The 24658-nt window shown below is 48.0% G+C and overlaps 1 protein-coding gene across 6 annotated transcripts in view; it reads left to right on the forward strand.

The window, feature by feature from the left end:
- Positions 1-24658, forward strand: part of LOC141977382 (serum amyloid P-component-like) — a 59907-nt gene that overhangs the window by 5036 nt on the left and 30213 nt on the right. Inside the window, exon 3 of one of the 6 annotated variants that reach the window (XR_012636211.1) lies at positions 14163-14597. The exons of the other annotated variants lie outside the window; for them this stretch is intronic. The gene's annotated coding sequence lies outside the window, so the exon portion shown is untranslated. Of the gene's footprint in view, positions 1-14162; positions 14598-24658 lie in introns of those variants that run through there. 6 annotated transcript variants of the gene reach the window in all.

Below are 24658 nucleotides of genomic sequence, written 5' to 3' on the forward strand. Positions count from 1 at the left end.
GAGAGGACCCTGTTAAATTAAAAAAGAAATTGCAAATTGTTATAAACTGTTATAACCCTACATGGGCAGATTTAAACCAGCTTCTATGAGGGGTCATGCCTAGGAAAACACTGAGTTGCCTTTGTGAAAAAGCTCAGAGGCCCAAGCAAAATCCAGGCCATAACCAGAAAAAGTTAAATAAAATCAGGAAAAAGCTGTTAAATAAAATTCTCACCATCTGCCCAAAGAAAGCTGACTGAAGCAAAAATTAGCACCTGTGAACAAAGTAAAAATAAAAATTTAAATAAAACCCAAATACTCTCACCACCACATTAAAATTATGTTAATGACCTTCCAGCTCCAGAACATACAGGAACCCCGTAATAGCCGCCCATTGCAGGGGGAGAAGGGGAAGGCCAAACCAAGGTCCCCACCGTCCACCTCCCCTAGGAACCCAGTGATGGCGTGTGTTACTATTGCAAGCAAATGGGCCATTGGATACAGTAAATGTCCCTACCGCCCTGGTCGATCCAAAAGCCGTAAGGGTTGGCAATACTCTTTTTCTCACCCCGTCTCTTCACCTCTGTCCGTTTCTGTCGGTCCTTTGTTTGACCATCATGCTTTCCTCCTAAGTCCTTGTTCACCTGCTAACCTTTTGGGAAAAGCCTTGCTGTGTAAATTAAATTGTATAATCTGCTGTACCCCAAATGGTGTGATCTGGACATGCCTGATCCTGCTCACAATGAGATCCTGGCAGTTTACCTGACCAACCCCAGCCCTTCCTCGTTGCAACTGCTGGCTAAGGTCTATCCCTCCTTGTAAGCCTTGTGAGCCGATTTAGTTGGGGATTGGTCCTGCCTTCAGCAGCGGGTTGGACTAGATGACCTCCCCGTCCCTTCCAACCCTTATATTCTATGATTCTATGATCATGCCAACCAGGTTCAGTGCATTGGGTCTGCCCAACCCGTTAAGATTCACCTAAACCCAGCAAGACCCCTTCCTGAGGTGCAGCAGTACCCTCTATCAAGACAGGCCAAGGAAAAATCCAACCTGTTCTTACCTCCTGCATTCAGCAAGGAGTCATTATTCCTATGGTCAGTGAGTGTAACTCCCGCATTTTACCGTGCTGTTGATGCTACTGTTCTTCCTATCTTTCCCGTTGGCCCTAGTCCTGCTACTATCCTTTCCTGCAAAGCACCGGTGCTGAGGGGTTGTTACCGCCTCAAATAAGAAAAAGGTTGTATTAAGTCCAAACATAAAAGGACTAAGGTTATGGTTAAATAAAATGCATCTACATATAAGGAATAAATGTGTGTGTATGTAAATAGGTGTGTATACATCAATTAAAGGGCGGTTAGTTAAATAGCCCACCCCTCCTTGCTAAATTGGTAGTAAAACAATGCCTGTGCCCATGAAAAAAAAAGAATGCAACAACACCAACACCAGAAGGGATTGAGCCCAGACAAGCGGGCAACCGCAGTTTGAGGAAGTTAAAAGAAAAGAAAGTAAGAGGTTAACTCTGTAGTTACTGGAGGAAATTAAGCAGTAAAACTTTGTACAAATGTTAAAAAGGGTGTTATGAAAAGAAAATTCTTGGTTTCTTTGCAGCCATTCCTTTGGAGAAAGGGCACATTTCTTTGGAAGAATTTCTGTAAATAATCCAGGCAAAAGGTTGTTTAAGTAAAATCATTTAACTATGAACAAGTTAGTCAAATTTAAACAAACAAACAAACAAACAAAAACACTCCTGGTGTGTACAAGCTTTGTTTTATAAGTTTAAGATAAATTAATGTTGTTTTAAAATTGTAAAACCAAAAAAAAAAATTTTGCCAGAGAAAAGAAACTAGTGTTGTTTAATTTTGGTATTTAGCATTTAATCCTTAAGGTAACTTAATGCTTTAGAAGATTTAAAATGTTTTTAAATAAAGACCAAAGTTGTGGCTGCAGCAGGGCAGTCAAAGCCAGGAAAATAAAAAAAAAGATTTTAAATCTGTTGTGGTAACAAATAGCAAATAAAAGCTGTAGTCAGTGCCCTGCACTAATTTCCTGGTCGACACGAGGAGTTGAGGTCGAACTTAGCAGCGTTAAATCGATTTAACCCTGCACCCGTCCACACGACGAAGCCCTTTTTTTCGACTTAAAGGGCTCTGAAAATCAATTTCCTTACTCCACCCCCGACAAGGGGATTAGCGCTGAAATCGGCCTTGCTGGGTCGGATTTGGGGTACTGTGGACACAATTAGACGGTATTGGCCTCCGGGAGCTATCCCAGAGTGCTCCATTGTGACGGCTCTGGACAGCACTCTCAACTCAGATGCACCGGCCAGGTAGACAGGAAAAGGCCCGCGAACTTTTGAATTTCAATTTCCTGTTTGGCCAGCATGGCAAGTTGCAGGTGACCATGCAGAGCTCATCAGCAGAGGTGACCATGATGGAGTCCCAGAATCGCAAAAGAGCTCCAGCATGGGCTGAACGGGAGGTACGGGATCTGATCGCTGTATGGGGAGAGGAATCCGTGCTATCAGAACTCCGTTCCAGTTTTCGAAATGCCAAAACCTTTGTCAAAATCTCCCAGGGCATGAAGGACAGAGGCCAAAGGCCAACAGGGACCCAAAGCAGTGCCACGTGAAACTTAAGGAGCTGAGGCAAGCCTACCAGAAAACCAGAGAGGCGAATGGCCGCTCAGGGTCAGAGCCCAAAACATGCCGCTTCTATGATGAGCTGCATGCCATTTTAGGGCATCTACCCCAGCCATGTTGTTTGACTCCTTCAATGGCGATGGAGGCAACACGGAAGCAGGTTTTGGGGACGAGGAAGATGATGATGATGAGGTTGTAGACAGCTCACAGCAAGCAAGTGGAGAAACCAGTTTTCCCGACAGCCAGGAACTGTTTCTTACCCTGGACCTGGAGCCAGTACCCCCCAAACCCACCCAAGGCTGCCTCCCGGACCCACCAGGCAGAGAAGGGACCTCTGGTGAGTGTACCTTTTAAAATACTATACATGGTTTAAAAGCAAGCATGTTTAATGATTAATTTGCCCTGGCATTCACGGCTCTCCTGGATGTACTCCCAAAGCCTTTGCAAAAGATTTCTGCGGAGGGCAGCCTTATTCCATCCACCATGGTAGGACACTTTACCACTCCAGGCCAGTAGCATGTACTCGGGAATCATTGTAGAACAAAGCATTGCAGTGTATGTTTGCTGGCGTTCAAACAACATCCGTTCTTTATCTCTCTGTGTTATCCTCAGGAGAGTGATATCATTCATGGTCACCTGGTTGAAATAGGGTGCTTTTGACTAGTGAGGCCACTGGGAATTGTCCCAGATCTGCAACACTATGCGATCCCACCAATCTGTGCTTGTTTCCCGAGCCCAGAATCAGCATTCCACCTCATGAACCTGCCCCATTAGCACCATGATGCCCACACTGCAAGGGCCCGTGCTTTGAGAGAAGTCTGTGTCCATGTCCTCATCACTCTCGTCACCGCGCTGACATCGCTTACTCGCCCGGTTTCGCTTTGCCAGGTTCTGGTGCTGCATATACTGCTGGATAATGCGCGTGGTGTTTAATGTGCTCCTAATTGCCAAAGTGATCTGAGCGGGCTCCATGCTTGCCATGGTATGGCGTCTGCACAGGTAACTCAAGAAAAAAGGCGCAAAACGATTGTCTGCCCTTGCTTTCATGGAGGGAGGGCGGGGGGCCTGATGATATGTACCCAGAACCACCCGCGACAATGTTTTAGCCCCATCAGGCACTGGGATTTTTACCCAGAATTCAAAGGGGCGGCAGAGACTGCGGGAACTGTGGGATAGCTACCCACAGTGCAACGCTCCGGAAGTCGACGGTTGCCTCGGTACTGTGGACACACTCCACCGACGACATGCACTTAGAGCATTTGTGTGGGGACACACACAATCGACTGTATAAAAACGCTTTCTAGAAAACCAACTTCTACAAATTCGATCTAATTTCGTAGTGTAGACATACCCTAAGTCTTAAGGTGGCTCTGTGTAATCAACAATCACTTTGCCAAAGGGAAGCCAAAATGGGTTGTGTTTTCCTTTTCAAATCAATGTGTATTTAAACGCAAAAGTTAAAAGTTAATTGTGTCGTTTTGAAACAAAGTCTCTAAGCGGCTGATAACTTTGAATCCAAAAGCAAGCAAAGAATGTCTGTGTTAATGCAAATCAACTAAATAATAAAGATAAAAGCCATTAAAACCTAACCTGCCTATAAAACAAATATAGAAAAATATGGGAAGTAATTCCTCAGTTTTGTCTCCAATCAGCAAGGGTATTTGTAAAAATAAATAAATAAATAAATACATATTTTGAGCAATACTGCCAACAGTGTGTAATCTGCCAGCAACATAGTGTTGGTAAATCATAGAATCATAGAATATCAGGGTTGGAAGGGACCTCAGGAGGTCATCTAGTCCAACCCCCTGCTCAAAGCAGGACCAATCCCCAACTAAATCAGCCCAGCCAGGGCTTTGTCAAGCCTGACCTTAAAAACTTCAAAGGAAGGAGATTCTACCACCTCCCTAGGTAACGCATTCCAGTGTTTCACCACCCTCCTAGTGAAAAAGTTTTTCCTAATATACAACCTAAACCTCCCCCACTGCAACTTGAGACCATTACTTCTTGTCCTGTCCTCTTCTACCACTGAGAATAGTCTAGAACCATGCTCTCTGGAACCACCTCTCAGGTAGTTGAAAGCAGCTATCAAATCCCCCCTCATTCTTCTCTTCCGCAGACTAAACAATCCCAGTTCCCTCAGCATCTCCTCATAAGTCATGTGTTCCAGTCCCCTAATCATTTTTGTTGCCCTCCGCTGGACGTTTTCCAATTTTTCCACATCCTTCTTGTAGTGTGGGGCCCAAAACTGGACACAGTACTCCAGTGAGGCCTCACCAATGTCGAATAGAGGGGAACGATCACGTCCCTCGATCTGTTGGCAATGCCCCTACCTATACAGCCCAAAATGCCTTTGGCCTTGTTGGCAAGAACGGCACACTGTTGGCTCATATCCAGCTTCTCGTCCACTGTAACTCCTCAGTCCTTTTCTGCAGAACTGCTGCCGAGCCATTCGGTCCCGAGTTTGTCGCGGTGCATGGGATTCTTCCGTCCTAAGTGCAGGACTCTGCACTTGTCCTTGTTGAACCTCATCAGATTTCTTTTCGCCCAATCCTCTAATTTGTCTAGGGCCCTCTGTATCCTATCCCTACCCTCCAGCGTATCTACCTCTCCTCCCAGTTTAGTGTCATCTGCAAACTTGCTGAGGGTGCAATCCACACCATCCTCCACATCATTAATGAAGATATTGAACAAAACCGGCCCGAGGACCGACCCTTGGGGCACTCATAGAATCATAGAATCATAGAATATCAGGGTTGGAAGGGACCTCAGGAGGTCATCTAGTCCAACCCTCTGCTCAAAGCAGGACCAATCCCCAACTAAATCATCCCAGCCAGGGCTTTGTCAAGCCTGACCTTAAAAACTTCTAAGGAAGGAGATTCTACCACCTCCCTAGGTAACGCATTCCAGTGTTTCACCACCCTCCTAGTGAAAAACTTTTTCCTAATATCCAACCTAAACCTCCCCCACTGCAACTTGAGACCATTACTCCTTGTCCTGTCATCTTCTACCACTGAGAATAGTCTAGAACCATCCTCTTTGGAACCACCTCTCAGGTAGTTGAAAGCAGCTATCAAATCCCCCCTCATTCTTCTCTTCTGCAGACTAAACAATCCCAGTTCCCTCAGCCTCTCCTCATAAGTCATGTGTTCCAGACCCCTAATCATTTTTGTTGCCCTTCGCTGGACTCTCTCCAATTTATCCACATCCTTCTTGTAGTGCGGGGCCCAAAACTGGACACAGTACTCCAGATGAGGCCTCACCAATGTCGAATAGAGGGGAACGATCACGTCCCTCGATCTGCTGGCAATGCCCCTACTTATACATCCCAAAATGCCATTGGCCTTCTTGGCAACAAGGGCACACTGTTGACTCATATCCAGCTTCTCGTCCACTGTCACCCCTAGGTCCTTTTCCGCAGAACTGCTGCCTAGCCATTCGGTCCCTAGTCTGTAGCGGTGCATGGGATTCTTCCGTCCTAAGTGCAGGACCCTGCACGCCACTTGATACCGGCTGCCAACTAGACATGGAGCCAATGATCACTACCCTTTGAGCCCGACAATCTAGCCAACTTTCTATCCACCTTATCGTCCATTCATCCAGCCTATACTTCTTTAACTTGCTGGCAAGAATACTGTGGGAGACCGTGTCAAAAGCTTTGCTAAAGTCAAGGAACAACACGTCCACAGCTTTCCCCTCATCCACAGAGCCAGTTATCTCGTCATAGAAGGCAATTAGATTAGTCAGGCATGACTTGCCCTTGGTGAATCCGTGCTGATTGTTCCTGATCACTTTCCTCTCCTCTAAGTGCTTCAGAATTGATTCCTTGAGGACGTTCTCCATGATTTTTCCATGGACTGAGGTGAGGCTGACTGGCCTGTAGTTCCCAGGATCCTCCTTCTTCGCTTTTTTAAAGATGGGCACTACATTAGCCTTTTTCCAGTTGTCCGGGACCTCCCTTGATCGCCATGAGTTTTCAAAGGTAATGGCCAATGGCTCTGCAATCACATCCACCAACTCCTTTAGCACTCTCAGATGCAGCGCATCTGGCCCCATGGACTTGTGTTCGTCCAGTTTTTCTAAATAGTCCCAAACCACTTCTTTCTTCACAGAGGGCTGGTCACCTCCTCCCCATGCTGTGCTGCCCAGTGCAGTAGTCTGGGAACTGACCTTGTTCGTGAAGACAGAGGCAAAAAAAGCATTGAGTACATTAGCTTTATCCACATCCTCTGTCAATAGGTTGCCTCCCTCATTCAGTAAGGGGCCCACACTTTCCTTGACTTTCTTCTTGTTGCTAACATACCTGAAGAAACCCTTCTTGTTACTCTTAACATCTCTTGCTAGCTGCAACTCCAGGTGTCATTTGGCCTTCCTGATTTCACTCCTGCATGCCCGACCAATATTTATATACTCTTCCCTGGTCATTTGTCCAACCTTCCACTTCTTGTAAGCTTCTTTTTTGTGTTTAAGATCAGCAAGGATTTCACTGTTAAAGGTCCTTTTCTGCAGAACTGCTGCCTAGCCATTCGGTCCCTAGTCTGTAGCTGTGCATTGGGTTCTTCCGTCCTAAGTGCAGGACCCTGCACTTATCCTTATTGAACCTCATCAGGTTTCTTTTGGCCCAATCCTCCAATTTGTCTAGGTCCCTCTGTATCCTATCTCTGCCCTCCAACGTATCTACCACTCCTCCCAGTTTAGTATCATCCGCAAATTTGCTAAGAGTGCAATCCACACCATCCTCCAGATCATTTATGAAGATATTGAACAAAACCGGCCCCAGGACCGACCCCTGGGGCACTCCACTTGACAACCGGCTGCCAGCTAGACATGGATTCATAGATTCATAGATACTAAGGTCAGAAGGGACCATTATGATAATCTAGTCCGACCTCCTGCACAATGCAGGCCACAGAATCTCACCCACCCACTCCTGCGAAAAACCTCTCACCTATGTCTGAGTTATTGAAGTCCTCAAATCATGGTTTAAAGATTTCAAGGAGCAGAGAATCCTCCAGCAAGTGACCCGTGCCCCATGCTACAGAGGAAGGCTCTTCCCTCTCTTCGTTAGGTGGAGCCCATCTCTGCCTAGCACTCCTCCTTCTTGGAACACCATCCCATGGTCAAAGAATCCAAAGCCTTCTCTCCGACACCACCTGTGTAGCCATTCGTTGACTTCCACGTTTCGACGGTCTCTACCCAGGCCTCTTCCTTCCACAGGGAGGATGGACGAGAAGACCACTTGCGCCTCAAACTCCTTTATCCTTCTTCCCAGAGCCACGTAGTCCGCAGTGATCTGCGCAAGGTCATTCTTGGCAGTATCATTGGTGCCCACGTGGAGGAGCAGGAAGGGGTAGCGATCCGAGGGCTTGATGAGTGTTGGCAGTCTCTCCGTCACATTGTGAATCCTAACTCCTGGCAAGCAGCAGACTTCTTGGTTTTCCGGTCGGTGCGGCAGATAGATGACTCAGTCCCCCTGAGGAGAGAGTCCCCAACCACCATCACCCGCCTCCTTCTCTTGGGAGCGGTGGTCGTGGAACCCCCATCCCTAGGACAGTGCATCTCATGCCTTCCAACAGAGTCTCCTTCTGTTCCCTTCCCTCGGATGTATCATCTAGTCCACTCTCCGCATTAGTACCTGTGGAGAGAACATGAAAACGGTTGCTTACCTGTATCTGCACTGCTGGTACATGGACACTCCCCTTTCTTCTTCTGGAGGTCACATGCTGCCAAATTTCTTAACCGTCCTCCTGTCCCCGCAGTGCAGCCTGCTCTGAACCTTCAAAACGTTGTGCCTGTAGAAGCATATCTTGACGTCTGTCCAGGAAATCTTCAGTTTCTCTTATGCAACGCAGGGTCGATACCTGTTGCTCCAGACCTTGAACCTGCTCTTCCAATATGGAGACCAGCTTGCACTTTGTACAGACAAAGTTGCTTCTGCCCTGTGGAAGAAAGACAAACATGGCACATCCAGTGCAGGTCACAACAGCTGGACACTCCCCATTCATATTACCTTCCTTCTGTGAGCTTCCTCAGGAGTTGTAGTGACTACTCAGAGAAGCCGGCAAGATGTAAGCCTCAGTGGGCTCTCCCCAGGCAAATTCCCTCTGTTAGCCTCTCTGCTGTTCGCCGCTGAGCTGGTTTGCAGGTGACTAGCTTTTTATAACAGTCAGGCCCACTCAAGGCTCACCTGGAACAAAGCACTCCCAATTCACACTTTTCAAACAACCAATGAAGCACACGGTCAAACTGTCCCCACAACAGACACTCAGATACTCACTAACACAGCCTCCCTAATGCAGCCCTTAGCGTACCACCAAAGTCCAGTAATTCCTGACTACAAAAGACATTAAAAATTGGTCCTGGTGAAAAAAACAAAGTGTTGTTAACTGTCAGGGAGGGAATTGTGGGGACCGCACTTGGAAATGTAACATTAAGTGGTGGGGTGGTTTGTTTTTTTTTTCCAGGGGCTGGGCTCTGTGCTTATTAACAAGTACCATCAAAATGCACTGCCCTCCCTAACTGGCTTCTGGAGAATGAATACCAAAAACACCTTGCTGCCACAGACATTACTCCCACCATTCCCTCCACCTCTGTCACCAACCCTAAAATTTACCCCAATACAAATAATACTGTATATTCTAATGAAACCCAATGGCCCAGGCCTTCACATCTTAGTAATTTACTAAAATTTTGTTAAAAAAATTTTTTTTAAAGTTCAAATTAGTTCATATAAGCAAATAATAAAGTGAAAAACAGATGGGTTGGTGGAAATAAAAATATATAATATTACTGCAACTGAGCCCCAAAAGTCAAAAATTGAAATTAATGGGGCCATAGTGGGACAGATATAATGGCCATTCCCAAAGTTTGTAGCATGATAGATAAAAAAGGCCCTTATTGTTATTTGGTCACCCAACTGGTAAGTAATTAAACAAATAACCCAAAAGGTTTGTTCCGCTGCTGAAAAAAATTACCTGTACTGAAAATGTCCCAATAACTAATAATTTAAACTGCACCATATTGCAGTACACCCCATCCTATGATATTGATGTTAAGGCCTCTCAAAAGTATATAAAGGTATACCACATTAAATGTGGTATAAACCTTCATCAGAAAAAATGTGTTGGACTTTCAATAAACTGTGATTAATGCTACACTAAGGACTGTAAAATTTACACTACCCTTATCTAGTTTTCAGATTACCTCTATATATCCTAATTGTTCAAAGGGAGCTGCCATTAGGTTGGCATAGCAACTGACCTGGGTTTCCCCTAGAAAAAAGAAAGATTTGGCTGGACACCTATGGGATGGTGCAAATAGCGTAGCTGCAATCTGAAATATCATAAAGGTCAGCAACATGAGGAAAAATTGGAACAGTTGGAAAAAGCCACGGGCCTTATTATTGGAGCACAGCTAGCCCAGGTTCAGGCTGGTGTTGGTGAATTACACGTTATCTCCGCCCTTAGTTCAATAACCCAAAAGCTGTTAACAGAGATGGTACTGGGTATCACCAACACTGGAAAGGCATTGCAGTGGGATCTGGCTTGTTCGGAGGTTCAGGATTTTCTAAATGACCAGCTCACGGCCATTCAGAGGGATCTTGAACATCAGGCATGGTCTACTGCCCTTACAAATACCTCAAGAGTTCCATCTAATCTGTGGCCATGAAGACATACTTGGAAATTTTCTAAATGGAAATGCAGACGTTCACAGTGCTCCTTCCAAGCATACAGGCCGGTCGGAGGGGTATAGGCTCCCACCTACCGAATCCTGCCGGGTCCGTGGGGAGGATGCATGTGGGACTGGATAATTCACCAAGACATTTGGGAACTTAAACCACCTGGTATGCCCAACCGATTCGTAGTCAGTGCTCCTGGAGTAATGCCCGACATTTGGGGAGGGATTGGAAGCCAGTGGACACTCTGGCCGTTAAAACCCCCTCAACTTCAGTGTGTACTTAAACTAAAACCACAAGAGGTTGTCACTGTTCATGACAACATTTGTTGGAAGGGTATGGGATAGGGGACTACCCTGACAGGACATCTACTTTTCCAAGCTAATAATAGCTGTGTGCATGTTAAGACCACTAACTTAAATACTGTACATTTTAATCTCACCACAGCCGCAGGCAATCATATAATTTATTGTCCTGCGGATAAAACTCTACTATTAGCCCTTAGGTTCCAGATACCCTTTAACTGGACTGCTTTAGTACCTAACCGATTTTAAAATTTGTTTTCACTCCTATTAAAGGTTCAAAAAATTCCAAATTACAGGGACAAATTTACATGCTCCAAAATATATATCAAGCCAAAAAAAATGCCTTTTATACTGCCTATAGAATGCCTACTTTGTGTACCCAAACTAATGTATTGTGTTTTGTGACTAAAGCTATACACCAATCCCAACCACATCATATTATTACCATGGGAAATGTTAGGTTTCAGAGTAACAGCCGTGTTAGTCTGTATTCGCAAAAAGAAAAGGAGTACTTGTGGCACCTTAGAGACTAACCAATTTATTTGAGCATGAGCATTCGTGAGCTACAGCTCACTTCATCGGATGCATACACATATGCATCCGATGAAGTAAGCTGTAGCTCACGAAAGCTCATGCTCAAATAAATTGGTTAGTCTCTAAGGTGCCACAAGTACTCCTTTTCTTTTTATGGGAAATGTTGTTGCTTTTACTGCTGTTTAGCATAGAGTTGTGTTATTGTTGCTGTAATAAATGTATTTATCATTGCCTATCCAGCCCTAGACCTGCCAACCTCGGCGCAAGGAAGCAGGTGGCACTAATGATTGTAAATAAAATGTGTGACACAGTTTGGGCAAAAGGACAAAAAAAATTAACAGGCTCATGGCTATAGAAGTTTAGGCCCAATTTGTGGTGCCAAAAAAGGCACCAAAAGGGGGGAATGTGGAGGAAAAATTCAGTGGACTCAAGTAGGCCTAAACTTCCCGAGAAGGCCTAAAACTTTGGTCAAGCTAACTGTGGATATAAAGCACAAGAAAAGAGTGTGGAAAATTCCATTAAGGGGCGATTGCAAACAGCACAGCTTAAGAAATGTAACCATAACCGCTAGAAGTTAAAAAAAATCATTAATCACAAAGAAAACACCTGTCAATAACAGGAAAAGTTTGTTTTTGCTAAACTCCAAATAAGGCAAAGCTACTGATGAAACTTGCACTATATGCCAAATAAAAAAAATGCTGTTAAAAAAAGTGGGTTTAACAAATTGTGGTTTTCAGCAATATAAGCTCCTGTATTTTCTGTATACGCCAGAGCAGCTTTGGCTAACGCTCCCTGTATGCGCATGCTTGAATAAATGGACCTCAAGCTTTGTTCTGATCCAAACACAACACATGGTTAATTTTTCCACGACCGGTTGTTATGTGGAGGAGGGTGATAAATTGTTCTTCTTATCCACTGAGGCCAGGACAAGAAGCAATGGTCTTAAATTGCAGCAAGAGAGATTTAGGTTAGATCAGTGGTTCCCAAACTTGTTCTGCTGCTTGTGCAGGGAAAGCCCCTGGTGGGCCAGGCCGGTTTGTTTACATGCCGCGTCCACAGGTTCGGCCGATCGCAGCTCCCAGTGGCCACGGTCCGCTGCTCCAGGCCAATGGGAGCTGCGGGAAGTGGCGCGGGCCGAGGGATGTACCACTTCCAGAAGCTCCTATTGGCCTGGAGCAGCGAACTGTGGCCACTGGGAGCCATGATCGGCCGAACCTGCAGACGCGGCAGGTAAACAAACTGGCCTGGCCCGGCCTGCCAGGGGCTTTCCCTGCATAAGCGGCGGAACAAGTTTGGGAACCACTGGGTTAGACATTAGGAAAAGCTTGCCAACTATCAGGGTGGTTAGGCACTGGACAAGTTACTTAGGGAGGTTGTGAAATCTCCATCATTGGAGGTTTTTAAGAACAGGTTAGACAAACACCTGTCAGGAATGGTCTAGATAATATTTAGTCCTGCCTCAGTGCAAGAGGCTGGTGTGACGATGTGACGCAGCAGGGAGGGGGGAGTGCTGACCTGGGAATGTGCCCTGGGGGTGGGAGACCTGAGAGCCTGTAACCTGAGCCGGGAGGGGGAGGGGGAGGTAACACCTCTGCCAGGAAAGTGAAGACAGGCTGGAGGAGGGAGCCTGCTGGGGGGGGGGGGGGTTAGTTTCATTTTGTGGCTGGGGGGAGGGACACAGGGAACCCCAGGGCTGGGGTCTAAGCTCCCTGCTCCCCCAGAAGGACTTGACTGAGGGGTCCTGGGTGTACTCACAAGCTCTGTTTTGGACTGTGTTCCTGTTGTCCAATAAACCTTCTGTTTTACTGGCTGGCTGACAGTCTCAGTGAATCCCAGGAAGAGGGGTGCAGGGCCTGGACTCCCCCACACTCCGTGACAGCTGGACTAGATGTTTTATTGAGTTCCTTTCCAGTCCCACATGTCTATGATTCTATGATCTGGCAAATGGGGTGTACAGTGAAGTGGCAAAGTTTGCAGATGATACACAATTATTTAAGATAGTTGGTCCAAAGCTGACTACAAAGAGCTACAGAGGAATCTCACAAAACTGGGTAACTGGATAACAAAATGGCAGATGAAATACAACATTGATAAACGTAAAGTAATGCACATTGGAAAAAATAATCCCAAATGCACATATAAAATGGTGGGTTTTAAATTAGCTGATACTACTCAAGAAAGAGATCTGGAGTCATTGTGGATAGTTCTCTGAAAACTTCTGCTCAGTGCACAGCAATGGTCAAAAAGACAAACAGAATGTTAGGAACCATGAGGAAAGGGATGGAAATAAGACAGAAAATATCATAATGGCATTATATAAATCCATGGTGCACCCGCACCTTGCATACTATGCAGTTCTGGTCACGCCATCTCAAAAAAGATATAATAGAACTGGGAAAGGTTCAGAGAAGGGTGACTAAGCTCATCAAAAGTATGAAGTGGTATGAAACTACAAAGATTAGGACTCTTCAGCTCAGAAAAGAGACGACTAAGGGGGAAAGCCAGCAGCAGGAACAGGAAGCTGTCTGAACAACTGGGCTCCACCCTGGACTGTATGCCTTGTGCTTCCTGCTCCCGCTCCCCCAGCTTGTCTTCCTGGCATCTGACTTGTGAGTCTGACCTCTAGTTTGTCTCTTGCCTCTGACCCCTCCCAGTATCTTGACTTGGCCTGACTCTGGTTACTGACTCGTGGCTCTGATCTCAAATTTGTCCCTGCTTCTGATCTCCTGGTATCCTGACCCAGGTGACTCTGGACTCCTGTCATGGGTCTGTGGACCCAACTTTGATCACTAGGTCTGGTTGCTCAGGGCCTGGCCATGACAGCTTGTCTAGACCACAGTAACCCTATAGTAGAGGTAGTCAATAGGTGGGCTGTGGGCCAAATCTAGACCACCAGACGCTTTAGAACAGACACCAAAATCTTTTAATTTACTTATTATCATCATTTTTTAAAATTGTTTTCTCTGGAGTCTCGACTTTGACCAAGAAATTTGGACCTTGACAAAGAAAATTGACTACCTCTGCCCTACAGGACTGAACCCAGCATGAGAACAATGGATCCAACTGCACTGCCACAGCCATCAGAAGCATTGGACTCGCCTGAATTGACCGTCTGTCTTCAGGCAGATAATCAAGCCCTGCAAGCCCAAGTTACGCAACTGATTGGGAGCAACCAGCAGCTGCAGGGGCAAGTGAGACAGCTCAGTGCTGAGAATGCCATGCTGTGAGCACAGCCTGTGGTGCCTTGCCTGGAACAGGGGCCTACGATACCCTCACCAGAACAGTTACATGGGAGTTGCCGGTGGTTCTGGGTCTTCGTGAACCAAAGCTGCCTTCTGTTCCGGATGCCCCCCAGAATCTATGCCTCTGGCCAGTAATCAGCCTGCTGACGGGAGATGCATTAGACTGGGCCTCCCCCAGCTGGAAGGCCACAGTCTAGTGCTGTCAGACTGGGATGCTTTTCTCCAGACAAGATCAATCATCTTTGTTGCCTTGCACCAAACTTGAAAGGCTGAGGTTGCTATGAGGAGGCTCCAGTAGGGGCCAGGCACATAGGATTGCCAACTTTCTAATGGCACAAAACCAAACAGCCATAGCCCTGCCCCTTCTGAGGCCCCGCCCCCACTCACTACATTCCCCCTCCCTCAGTGGCTCGCTCTGCCCCACCCTCAGTCACTTTCACTGGACTGTGGTAGGGGCTTGGGGTCCAGGAGGGGATGAGGGCTCTGGCTGGGGGCGTGAGCTCTGGGGTGGGGCTGGGGATGAGGGTTTGAGGTGCAGGAGGGGGGGTCCAGGCTGGGGGGTGGGGCCAAGGGATTATTCGGAATGTGGGGGGGGGCTGCGAGTTGAGGCAGGGAGTTGGGGTGTGGGAGAGGATGAGGGCTCTGGGCTGGGGGTGCTGGCTGTGGGGTGGGACCAGAAATGAGAGTTTCAGGGTGTGGGAGGGGGCTCTGGGCTGGGGCAGGGAGTTGGGGTGCAGGAGGGGGTGAGGGCTCTGGCTGGGGGTATGGGCTTTGGGGTGGGGTTGGGGATGAGGGGTTTTGAGGTGCAGGAGGGGGCTCCAAGTTTGGGGTGGCTCAGCGCTGAGGTAGGGGGTTGCGGTGCAGGAGGGGGTATGGGTTCTGTGCTAAGGGTGTGGTCTCGGGGGTGGGGCTGGGGATGAGGACTTTGGGGTGCAGGTGGGGGCTCTGGGTTTGGGGGGCTCAGGGTTGAGGCAGGGGTTTGGGGTTTGGGGTTGGGGTGCGGGCTTACCTTGGGCGCCTCCTGGTCAGCAGCGCAGCAGGGCTAAGGCAAGCTGCCTGCCTGTCCTGACACCGTGTTGCGCACGCCCTGGAAGCGGCCAGTGGGTCTGGCACTAGGGTGGAGGAGGGACAGAAATATCCACGTGCTGCTCTTGCCTGCAGGCACTGCCCCCCAGCTCCTATTGGCTGGTTCCTGGCCAATGGGAGTGTGGAGCCGGTGCTCGGGGCAGGCACCTCCACCCCCGCAATAGTGCCAGACCTGCTGGCCGCTTCCAGGGCACAGCGCGGTGCCAGAACAGGGAGGGACTATCCTGCCTTAGCACCGCAGCGCTGCTGACCAGACCTTTAACAACCCGGTCAGCAGTGCTGACTGGAGCCGCCAGGATCCCTTTTTGACTGGGTGTTCTGGTTGAAAACCGGACAGCTGGTCACCCTACAGGCACAGTGGCCTCTTATGTGGCACACTTCCACTGCCTCACAGTAGATACTCGGGGAATGAAGCAGTGCAGCTGTACCAATTCCGGTGGGGCTTGCAGAAAGAAATCATAGAATCATAGAATCATAGAATATCAGGGTTGGAAGGGACCTCAGGAGGTCATCTAGTCCAACCCTCTGCTCAAAGCAGGACCAATCCCCAACTAAATCATCCCAGCCAGGGCTTTGTCAAGCCTGACCTTAAAAACCTCTAAGGAAGGAGATTCTACCACCTCCCTAGGTAACGCATTCCAGTGTTTCACCACCCTCTTAGTGAAAAAGTTTTTCCTAATATCCAATCTAAACCTCCCCCATTGCAACTTGAGACCATTACTCCTCGTTCTGTCATCTGCTACCATTGAGAACAGTCTAGAGCCATCCTCTTTGGAACCCCCTTTCAGGTAGTTGAAAGCAGCTATCAAATCCCCCCTCATTCTTCTCTTCTGCAGACTAAACAATCCCAGCTCCCTCAGCCTCTCTTCATAAGTCATGTGCTCTAGACCCCTAATCATTTTTGTTGCCCTTCGCTGGACTCTCTCCAATTTATCCACATCCTTCTTGAAGTGTGGGGCCCAAAACTGGACACAGTACTCCAGATGAGGCCTCACCAGTGTCGAATAGAGGGGAACGATCACGTCCCTCGATCTGCTCGCTATGCCCCTACTTATACATCCCAAAATGCCATTGGCCTTCTTGGCAACAAGGGCACACTGTTGACTCATATCCAGCTTCTCGTTCACTGTCACCCCTAGGTCCTTTTCCGCAGAACTGCTGCCTAGCCATTCGGTCCCTAGTCTGTAGCGGTGCATTGGATTCTTCCATCCTAAGTGCAGGACCCTGCACTTATCCTTATTGAACCTCATCAGATTTCTTTTGGCCCAGTCCTCCAATTTGTCTAGGTCCTTCTGTATCCTATCCCTCCCCTCCAGCGTATCTACCACTCCTCCCAGTTTAGTATCGTCTGCAAATTTGCTGAGAGTGCAATCCACACCATCCTCCAGATCATTTATGAAGATATTGAACAAAACCGGCCCCAGGACCGACCCCTGGGGCACTCCACTTGACACCGGCTGCCAACTAGACATGGAGCCATTGATCACTACCCGTTGAGCCCGACAATCTAGCCAGCTTTCTACCCACCTTATAGTGCATTCATCCAGCCCATACTTCCTTAACTTGCTGACAAGAATACTGTGGGAGACCGTGTCAAAAGCTTTGCTAAAGTCAAGAAACAATACATCCACTGCTTTCCCTTCATCCACAGAACCAGTAATCTCATCATAAAAGGCGATTAGATTAGTCAGGCATGACCTTCCCTTGGTGAATCCATGCTGACTGTTCCTGATCACTTTCCTCTCATGTAAGTGCTTCAGGATTGATTCTTTGAGGACCTGCTCCATGATTTTTCCAGGGACTGAGGTGAGGCTGACTGGCCTGTAGTTCCCAGGATCCTCCTTCTTCCCTTTTTTAAAGATTGGCACTACATTAGCCTTTTTCCAGTCATCCGGGACTTCCCCCGTTCGCCACGAATTTTCAAAGATAATGGCCAAGGGCTCTGCAATCACAGCCGCCAATTCCTTCAGCACTCTCGGAGGTAACTCGTCCGGCCCCATGGACTTGTGCACGTCCAGCTTTTCTAAATAGTCCCTAACCACCTCTATCTCCACAGAGGGCTGGCCATCTCTTCCCCATTCTGTGATGCCCAGCGCAGCAGTCTGGGAGCTGACCTTGTTAGTGAAAACAGAGGCAAAAAAAGCATTGAGTACATTAGCTTTTTCCACATCCTCTGTCACTAGGTTGCCTCCCTCATTCAGTAAGGGGCCCACACTTTCCTTGGCTTTCTTCTTGTTGCCAACATACCTGAAGAAACCCTTCTTGTTACTCTTGACATCTCTTGCTAGCTGCAGCTCCAGGTGCGATTTGGCCCTCCTGATATCTTTCCTACATGCCCGAGCAATATTTTTATACTCTTCCCTGGTCATATGTCCAACCTTCCACTTCTTGTAAGCTTCTTTTTTATGTTTAAGATCCGCTAGGATTTCCCCATTAAGCCAAGCTGGTCGCCTGCCATATTTACTATTCTTTCGACTCATCGGGATGGTTTGTCCCTGTAACCTCAACAGGGATTCCTTGAAATACAGCCAGCTCTCCTGGACTCCCTTCCCCTTCATGTTAGTCCCCCAGGGGATCCTGGCCATCTGTTCCCTGAGGGAGTCGAAGTCTGCTTTCCTGAAGTCCAGGGTCCGTATCCTGCTGCTTACCTTTCTTCCCTGCGTCAGGATCCTGAACTCAACCAACTCATGGTCACTGCCTCCCAGATTCCCATCCACTTTTGCTTCCCCCACTAATTCTACCCGGTTTGTGAGCAGCAGGTCAAGAAAAGCGCCCCCCCTAGTTGGCTCCCCTAGCACTTGCGCCAGGAAATTGTCCCCTACGCTTTCCAAAAACTTCCTGGATTGTCTATGCACCGCTGTATTGCTCTCCCAGCAGATATCAGGAAAATTAAAGTCACCCATGAGAATCAGGGCATGCGATCTAGTAGCTTCCGTGAGTTGCCGGAAGAAAGCCTCATCCACCTCATCCCCCTGGTCCGGTGGTCTATAGCAGACTCCCACCACTACATCACTCTTGTTGCACACACTTCTAAACTTAATCCAGAGACACTCAGGTTTTTCCACAGTTTCGTACCGGAGCTCTGAGCAGTCATACTGCTCCCTTACATACAGTGCTACTCCCCCACCTTTTCTGCCCTGCCTGTCCTTCCTGAACAGTTTATAACCATCCATGACTGTACTCCAGTCATGTGAGTTATCCCACCAAGTCTCTGTTATTCCAATCACGTCATAGTTCCTTGACATCACCAGGGCCTCCAGTTCTCCCTGCTTGTTTCCAAGGCTTTGTGCATTTGTATATAAGCACTTGAGATAACCTGTTGATCGCCCCTCATTCCCAATATGAGGCAGGAGCCCTCCCCTCGCAGACATTCCTGCCTGTGCTTCCTCCCGGTATCCCGCTTTCCCACTTACCTCAGGGCTTTGGTCTCCTTCCCCCGGTGAACCTAGTTTAAAGCCCTCCTCACTAGGTTAGCCAGCCTGCTGGCAAAGATGCTCTTCCCTCTCTTCGTAAGATGGAGCCCGTCTCTGCCCAGCACTCCTCCTTCATGGAACACCATCCCATGGTCAAAGAATCCAAAGCCTTCTCTCCGACACCACCTGCGTAGCCATTCGTTGACTTCCACGAATCAAAGATGAACTGGCCTGTGCAGAGACACCTATGGGCCTAGATGCCCTTGTGGACCTTGCCATCCACATAGGTGAGCACTGTGAGAACGAAGAGAGGAAAAAAGTGGTCCCTCTACCCACATACCGTGATCTCTGTTGTTAAGTGTTGAAGTCTGGAATGTTGTTGCCTCAGTAACGGCATTCAGGCTGCCCAGTGCTTTGGTCCTTGGAGCTCCAACGTTATCACTACTAGCCGCAGACAGGGCAGCCTGCTCATTCAGCAGACCTCAATGTTACTCATAAACAAAGACCATAGACTTGGTCTGGTGGCAGAGGTGCTCAGCCAGGTTTATTGTCAATGAAGCACGGAACCGGCTCCCTGGATCTACGTCTATACGTACACTAACATACATATGCTTGTTACAATGGAGTCAGTTCAGTCAGCAGTGGGACTCTCTGCTGCCCCCTCGGTTGGACAACGGGTTAAGGTGAGGTACTCCAACATTTATAGACAAACAACTGGGATCAACAACCTACGTACCACTGTATATATTTCATGACATTTGTTTGTTACCTCCCCTTGTTCCTGATATCTTGAACACAACATCCCTATTCGTTATTTGGTCAAACCGTCTTATCTTGTACTAGATTGGGATGTATCTGTACTAGCTGGAATATATTTATGTAAATATCTAGTGCGTAGTACATTAGCAGTAACTTTGTGAAGTCCATGTACTGGATAGTGATCTTGTAAGCATCTGCTTTAATACATGGCCTGACTTTGGTTCACAGCCTCTGGTTCAGGCCTCAGATCTTGCACCAGGCCCAGTGCTCCAGCCTCTCTCTCTCTACTACATTCCACAGCTTTTTGTCTTTTTATGGGGAGAATGTTTACCCATCATCCTGGAAAAGCATAATGCATGAAAATGATCCAGTGGGCTAAACACTATTTTATGGCCATTTTGCTTTGCTCATCCATGCATTCATGCCCCATGTGTCCAATGGTCTGCACATTCCCTCATATGACCTGTGGACAGTTTCCTTCTGGCAGTTGATCTCAGTCCTGTATTGTGGGCCTGGGAATGTTATTTCTGGGATTTTGATTGAGGCTTGTAGTTTTAAATTCATTGTGAAAAACTGGGATAGGCACTATTACAATACATTCCACAGTTTTATCTACATGAGGAGTAAAACAGGAATTTGGAATAGTGACATCAGAAATGAGGCCTTTATATATAAATTTCTTGTAATTAGTTACTACATGGTACTGTCCATCCATGACATAGGTTGCCTTTACTGCTGGTTGTCACCATCTGGTAAGCTTTGCTGGGCAGAAGACAGGAGTGGCTAGCTTCTCTGATCCATTGGATTGGCCTAAATTATTGTGGCCACACACTGGAGTTGCGATGCCAACAACATTTCTGGCATAACAAGCCGTGTGTGGTGCTCTTCATGTTTGCATGGCTCTGTGACACACCAGTAGTTGATATAGATCGAGCTGTTCCTTGCTGATGCTGTTTTCCAGGTGAGCTACTGAATGAACAGTCGACTATTTATAAAATATTGCTGTCAGGATTCAATATTGGTAATCTGACACTGAACAAGATTGTTTTGAATAACTTGTGCCTTAGTTAGGGTGCAGTGTCACTGACCCCAAATTAGGACTGATACTAACAGGAAATGTGTCTGTACAAATGGCAAATTACATACAGCAGTGCTATGCTGAAGTTGACCAAACTCAAACGTGGGGGAGATGGATGCAGGGTACATTACAACTCCATAGTTACACAGAAACCTTCTCCTTTTATATACATTACACATCTCATTGCATTTACTATACGCTGCATCACACATTTTTGGCTTGGCTTGGTTACTTTTCAGGAGCAGCAGGTGTTGTTCATGCACTGACCATGATTTGACTTGCTCTTTACCTCATCTCTATATTTGTTGTCCCTTGTTATCTAGTTCATGGTAAATAGTTCCCTGAGTATTTTCCCTCTTATCTTAGTTGGCTCAGACATTCTGTCCTCTTGGCCTACTGACCTATTTATTTATCTTATTTAGCACAAACATTCTGTTCTCAACCTAATCATTTATTTCCTTCCCTAATCCTACCTTCCAAACATGAGGCCTCCCTCCATGTCTTAATTACTTATGTCAGGCCAGGCCTCACCTAATTTCCTGCTTCTTTCTTTTCATATCAGCATTCATTTCTTTTGCAACACATTCCTGTCTTTCTGTGCTTTCTTCTTCAAGCTGATTACCCACCAGGACATTCCCAAGACTGCAAAGGTAATAATCATTTGAACCACCACCAACATTAGGCTTAAAGTATGAGCCAGGGGGTGCAAGCTCGCCTCTTCTGGTGGCACACCACAGTGTCTCCACTGCCTAAAGAGTATCATCCCCAATTGCTTATTGCTCAGCTATTATCTGGGCAATGGGCACCAATTGCTCTATTTTCCTTTGTACCAAATTAGTGGTGTTAATGGATAAGAGAGTGCAAAGAGATCAGTCACCAGTGATTCCCATTTGGTGTTGTCTGTCACAGCCTCTGTCACTTTCTCCTTCATCTTCACACTTGGCCAAAGGGCTTGGGTCCCAATCTGCATCAGAGAGGTGAGGTTCAGAGAAAACCCATCCAGGCTCCCTTGGTATGGTGCCTCCATCAGAAAGTTGTAGTATCCCATAGCACATACTGTGTACCCAAGCTGTACTACCTCCTTCACTGTCTCTATAACGACTAGTTGGGCCCAATCTCCCTCACTTGTGGTCAGGTTCATTCGGTATCTTGACCTACCAACCTGGAACTAGAAATGGTGAGACTGATGCCTTGTCCCAAAGGTGTGGCCCTGTCCCATTGTCAGGGGTTGGCTGTGTGCTCTAAGCCAGTAGTCTCCAAACTTTTTGGAGCGCGCACGCCCAGGGCCAGCTCTAGGGAAGCAAAAAAAGAAAAAAAAGAGCGGCCGCCGGTGTGCCGCCGAAGACAGAGCGGGGAGAGCCAAGCGGCCGCTGGCGTGCCGCCGAAGACGGAGCAGGGAGAGCTGAGCGGCCGCCGGCGTGCCCCCGAAGACGGAGCGGGGAGAGCCGAGCGGCCGCCGGCGTGCCGCCAAAGACAGAGCTGGGAGAGCTGAGTGGCCGCCGGCGTGCCGCCGAAGATGGAGCGGGGAGGGCTGAGTTGCTGCCGGCCTGCCTCTGAAGATGGAAAGGGGAGGGCTGAGTTGCTGCCGGCGTGCCGCTGAAGAATCAAAGGTCCAGGAGCGCGCACCGCACTTTGGAGACCACTGCTCTAGGCTGGCAGTACCAACTGTTGGCAATACTCCAGGGTGTAACACCCAAAGACAAGAGTCCCAGGGCCACTTCAGCTAGTGGTTACAGTTCGGGATGTGTCAGGGGAGGAGGTTGGTGAACCTGGCCCACCTACTCCACCAGGTACCGACCCAGGGCCCTTCAAAACAGTAGCCCCTGTGTTGAGCCTAGGGTCTGGTACCTTTAAGCGCATTCCCTGGATCGCTTCCTACCCTTGTTTTGGTCCCTCTGTCATCATAGTGGGTTGTATTGGGGGTCCTTCCTGTGTTCCTCTGCGGTCTGTCTCTGAAGTCTCTTCTGCTGATGACAGCAAGTCGTCACCCTTGGCTCCCATTGTTGAAGGGCCTCCTGTGGCTCGGCTACAAGGCTCAGTCCTGGTGACATGGAGCCCTGGCAGCTTCCCGGCAGGAGGCTACTGCACCCAACTGCTCTCCTCACTCAGCCCAGAATGAGCTGAGCTGAGCTGCAATCTCCTTTGTACACCTGTTTCGGCACTGGGAGGCCATTTCCTTGGACTTTGTGGTGGAAATACAGAATCCAGTGGTTTCACTACCGTTGTGAATCGCTTTTCAAAAATGGACCACTTCATTCCCGTCTCAGGTTTACCCTCTGCAGGGGAAACCCCCTGGGTCTGGACCAACAACATATTCCATCTTCATGGAGTCCTGGATCACGTCACTTCTGACTGGGGCTCCCAGTTTACTGCCCACTTCTGGCATGAGGCCGTACGTCTATTGGGGTCTATGTGCACCTGTCCTGTGCCTACTACCCTCAGTCAAATGGCCAAACTTAAAGAATCAACCAGATCCTAGAGCAATACCAACAATGCTACACCAACCATCATCAGGATAACTGGTCCACACTGTTACCATATGCTGAGTTCTCACGTAATAATACAGACCACACATCCACAGGCCACAGCCTCTTCCTTGTCAACTATGGGTACCACTGATTTCACCCACAACTACCCACATCCTTCTGCAACCCATTGGCCTCGGACCAATTAGAGCACATCCATCCCTCCCAAAAAGAGGTGAAAGGACACTTTGAGAAGGCAAAGGAGGATTACAAAAAGCATGTGGACAAGCATAGCCAACAAGGGCCTGCCTACTCCATAGGACAAAAGGTATGGCTTTCTACAGAACACCTCCACCCAGACAGGCCCTCTTGGAAACTAGACCGCTGGTTTCTTGGCCTGTACCAGATTTGGCAACAAATCAACTTGGTCACCTTTGAGCTCCCGCTTCCTCAGAGTCCACCCTGCATTCCATGTCTCACTTCTCAAACCCTACACTGAGAACACATTTCCCCATAGAGCCCAATCACTGCACCCACCAGTGCAACCACAAGATCAGGAGGAATACATTGTTCACGAAGTCCTTGATTCCAAGGTCTAGCAGGATAATTCATGGTACCTGATGGAGTGGGAAGATTACGGCCCAGAGGAACACACTTGGGAGCCAGCAGTGAATGTTCATGCTGCTGCCTTGGTTCGGGTCTTCCATAGGAGCCACCCTGAGAAACCTGGACCCGTTTTACCCAGAGAGCACCCTAGGGGAGTGGATGATGTCATGACCCACGGGCCTTGAACCTGGGTCCAAAGGAGCAGCCGCACTCCAACCCACCACTTGGCAACCTGCTGACAGCTGCTTACCCAAGAAGCCCCGCCCCAGTTTTAGGCTCTGCCCCTAAGGTCCTATTGGCAGAGTCCCAGAGCAGCCAGTTGGCCAATGGCCCTACTTAAGTCAGCAGTAGAAGCAGAAAGCTGTCTGAACAACTGAGCTCAGTCCTGCTCCTGCCATTCTGACCTGGCTTGACTCCTGGCGTCTGACTTGTGGTTCTGATCTCCAGTTTGTCTCCTGCCTCTGACCCCCTGACCTAGTAGACTCTTGACACCTGTCTCATGACTGTGGACTATGGCTCTGACCACTAGGTCTGTCTGCCCATGACCTGGCCATGACACAGGACAGGATTAGCATATTCTGGGGCTAGGGTTGCCAACCCTTTGGGATTGTCCTGGAGTCTCCAGAAATTAAAGATTAATCTTTAATTAAAGATTATGTCCTGTGATGAAACCTCCAGGAATACGTCCAACCAAAACTGGCAACCCTGTCTGGGGCGCTAGGCTCATCCTGACAGCAGTGGTGCCAATTTTCACTTGCTCAAAGTTCCATAGGTCGCAGATCTGGGCAGGGCGCGTGGCCTGACCTGACCACTGTGAAGTAATGGGCCCATACTCAATATGGCTACTGCTGGAGAGTCCAGAGAATTGCTCCAGCTGA

The sequence above is a fragment of the Natator depressus genome, chromosome 24, assembly GCF_965152275.1.
Source record: "Natator depressus isolate rNatDep1 chromosome 24, rNatDep2.hap1, whole genome shotgun sequence".
Lineage (NCBI taxonomy): Eukaryota > Metazoa > Chordata > Testudines > Cheloniidae > Natator > Natator depressus.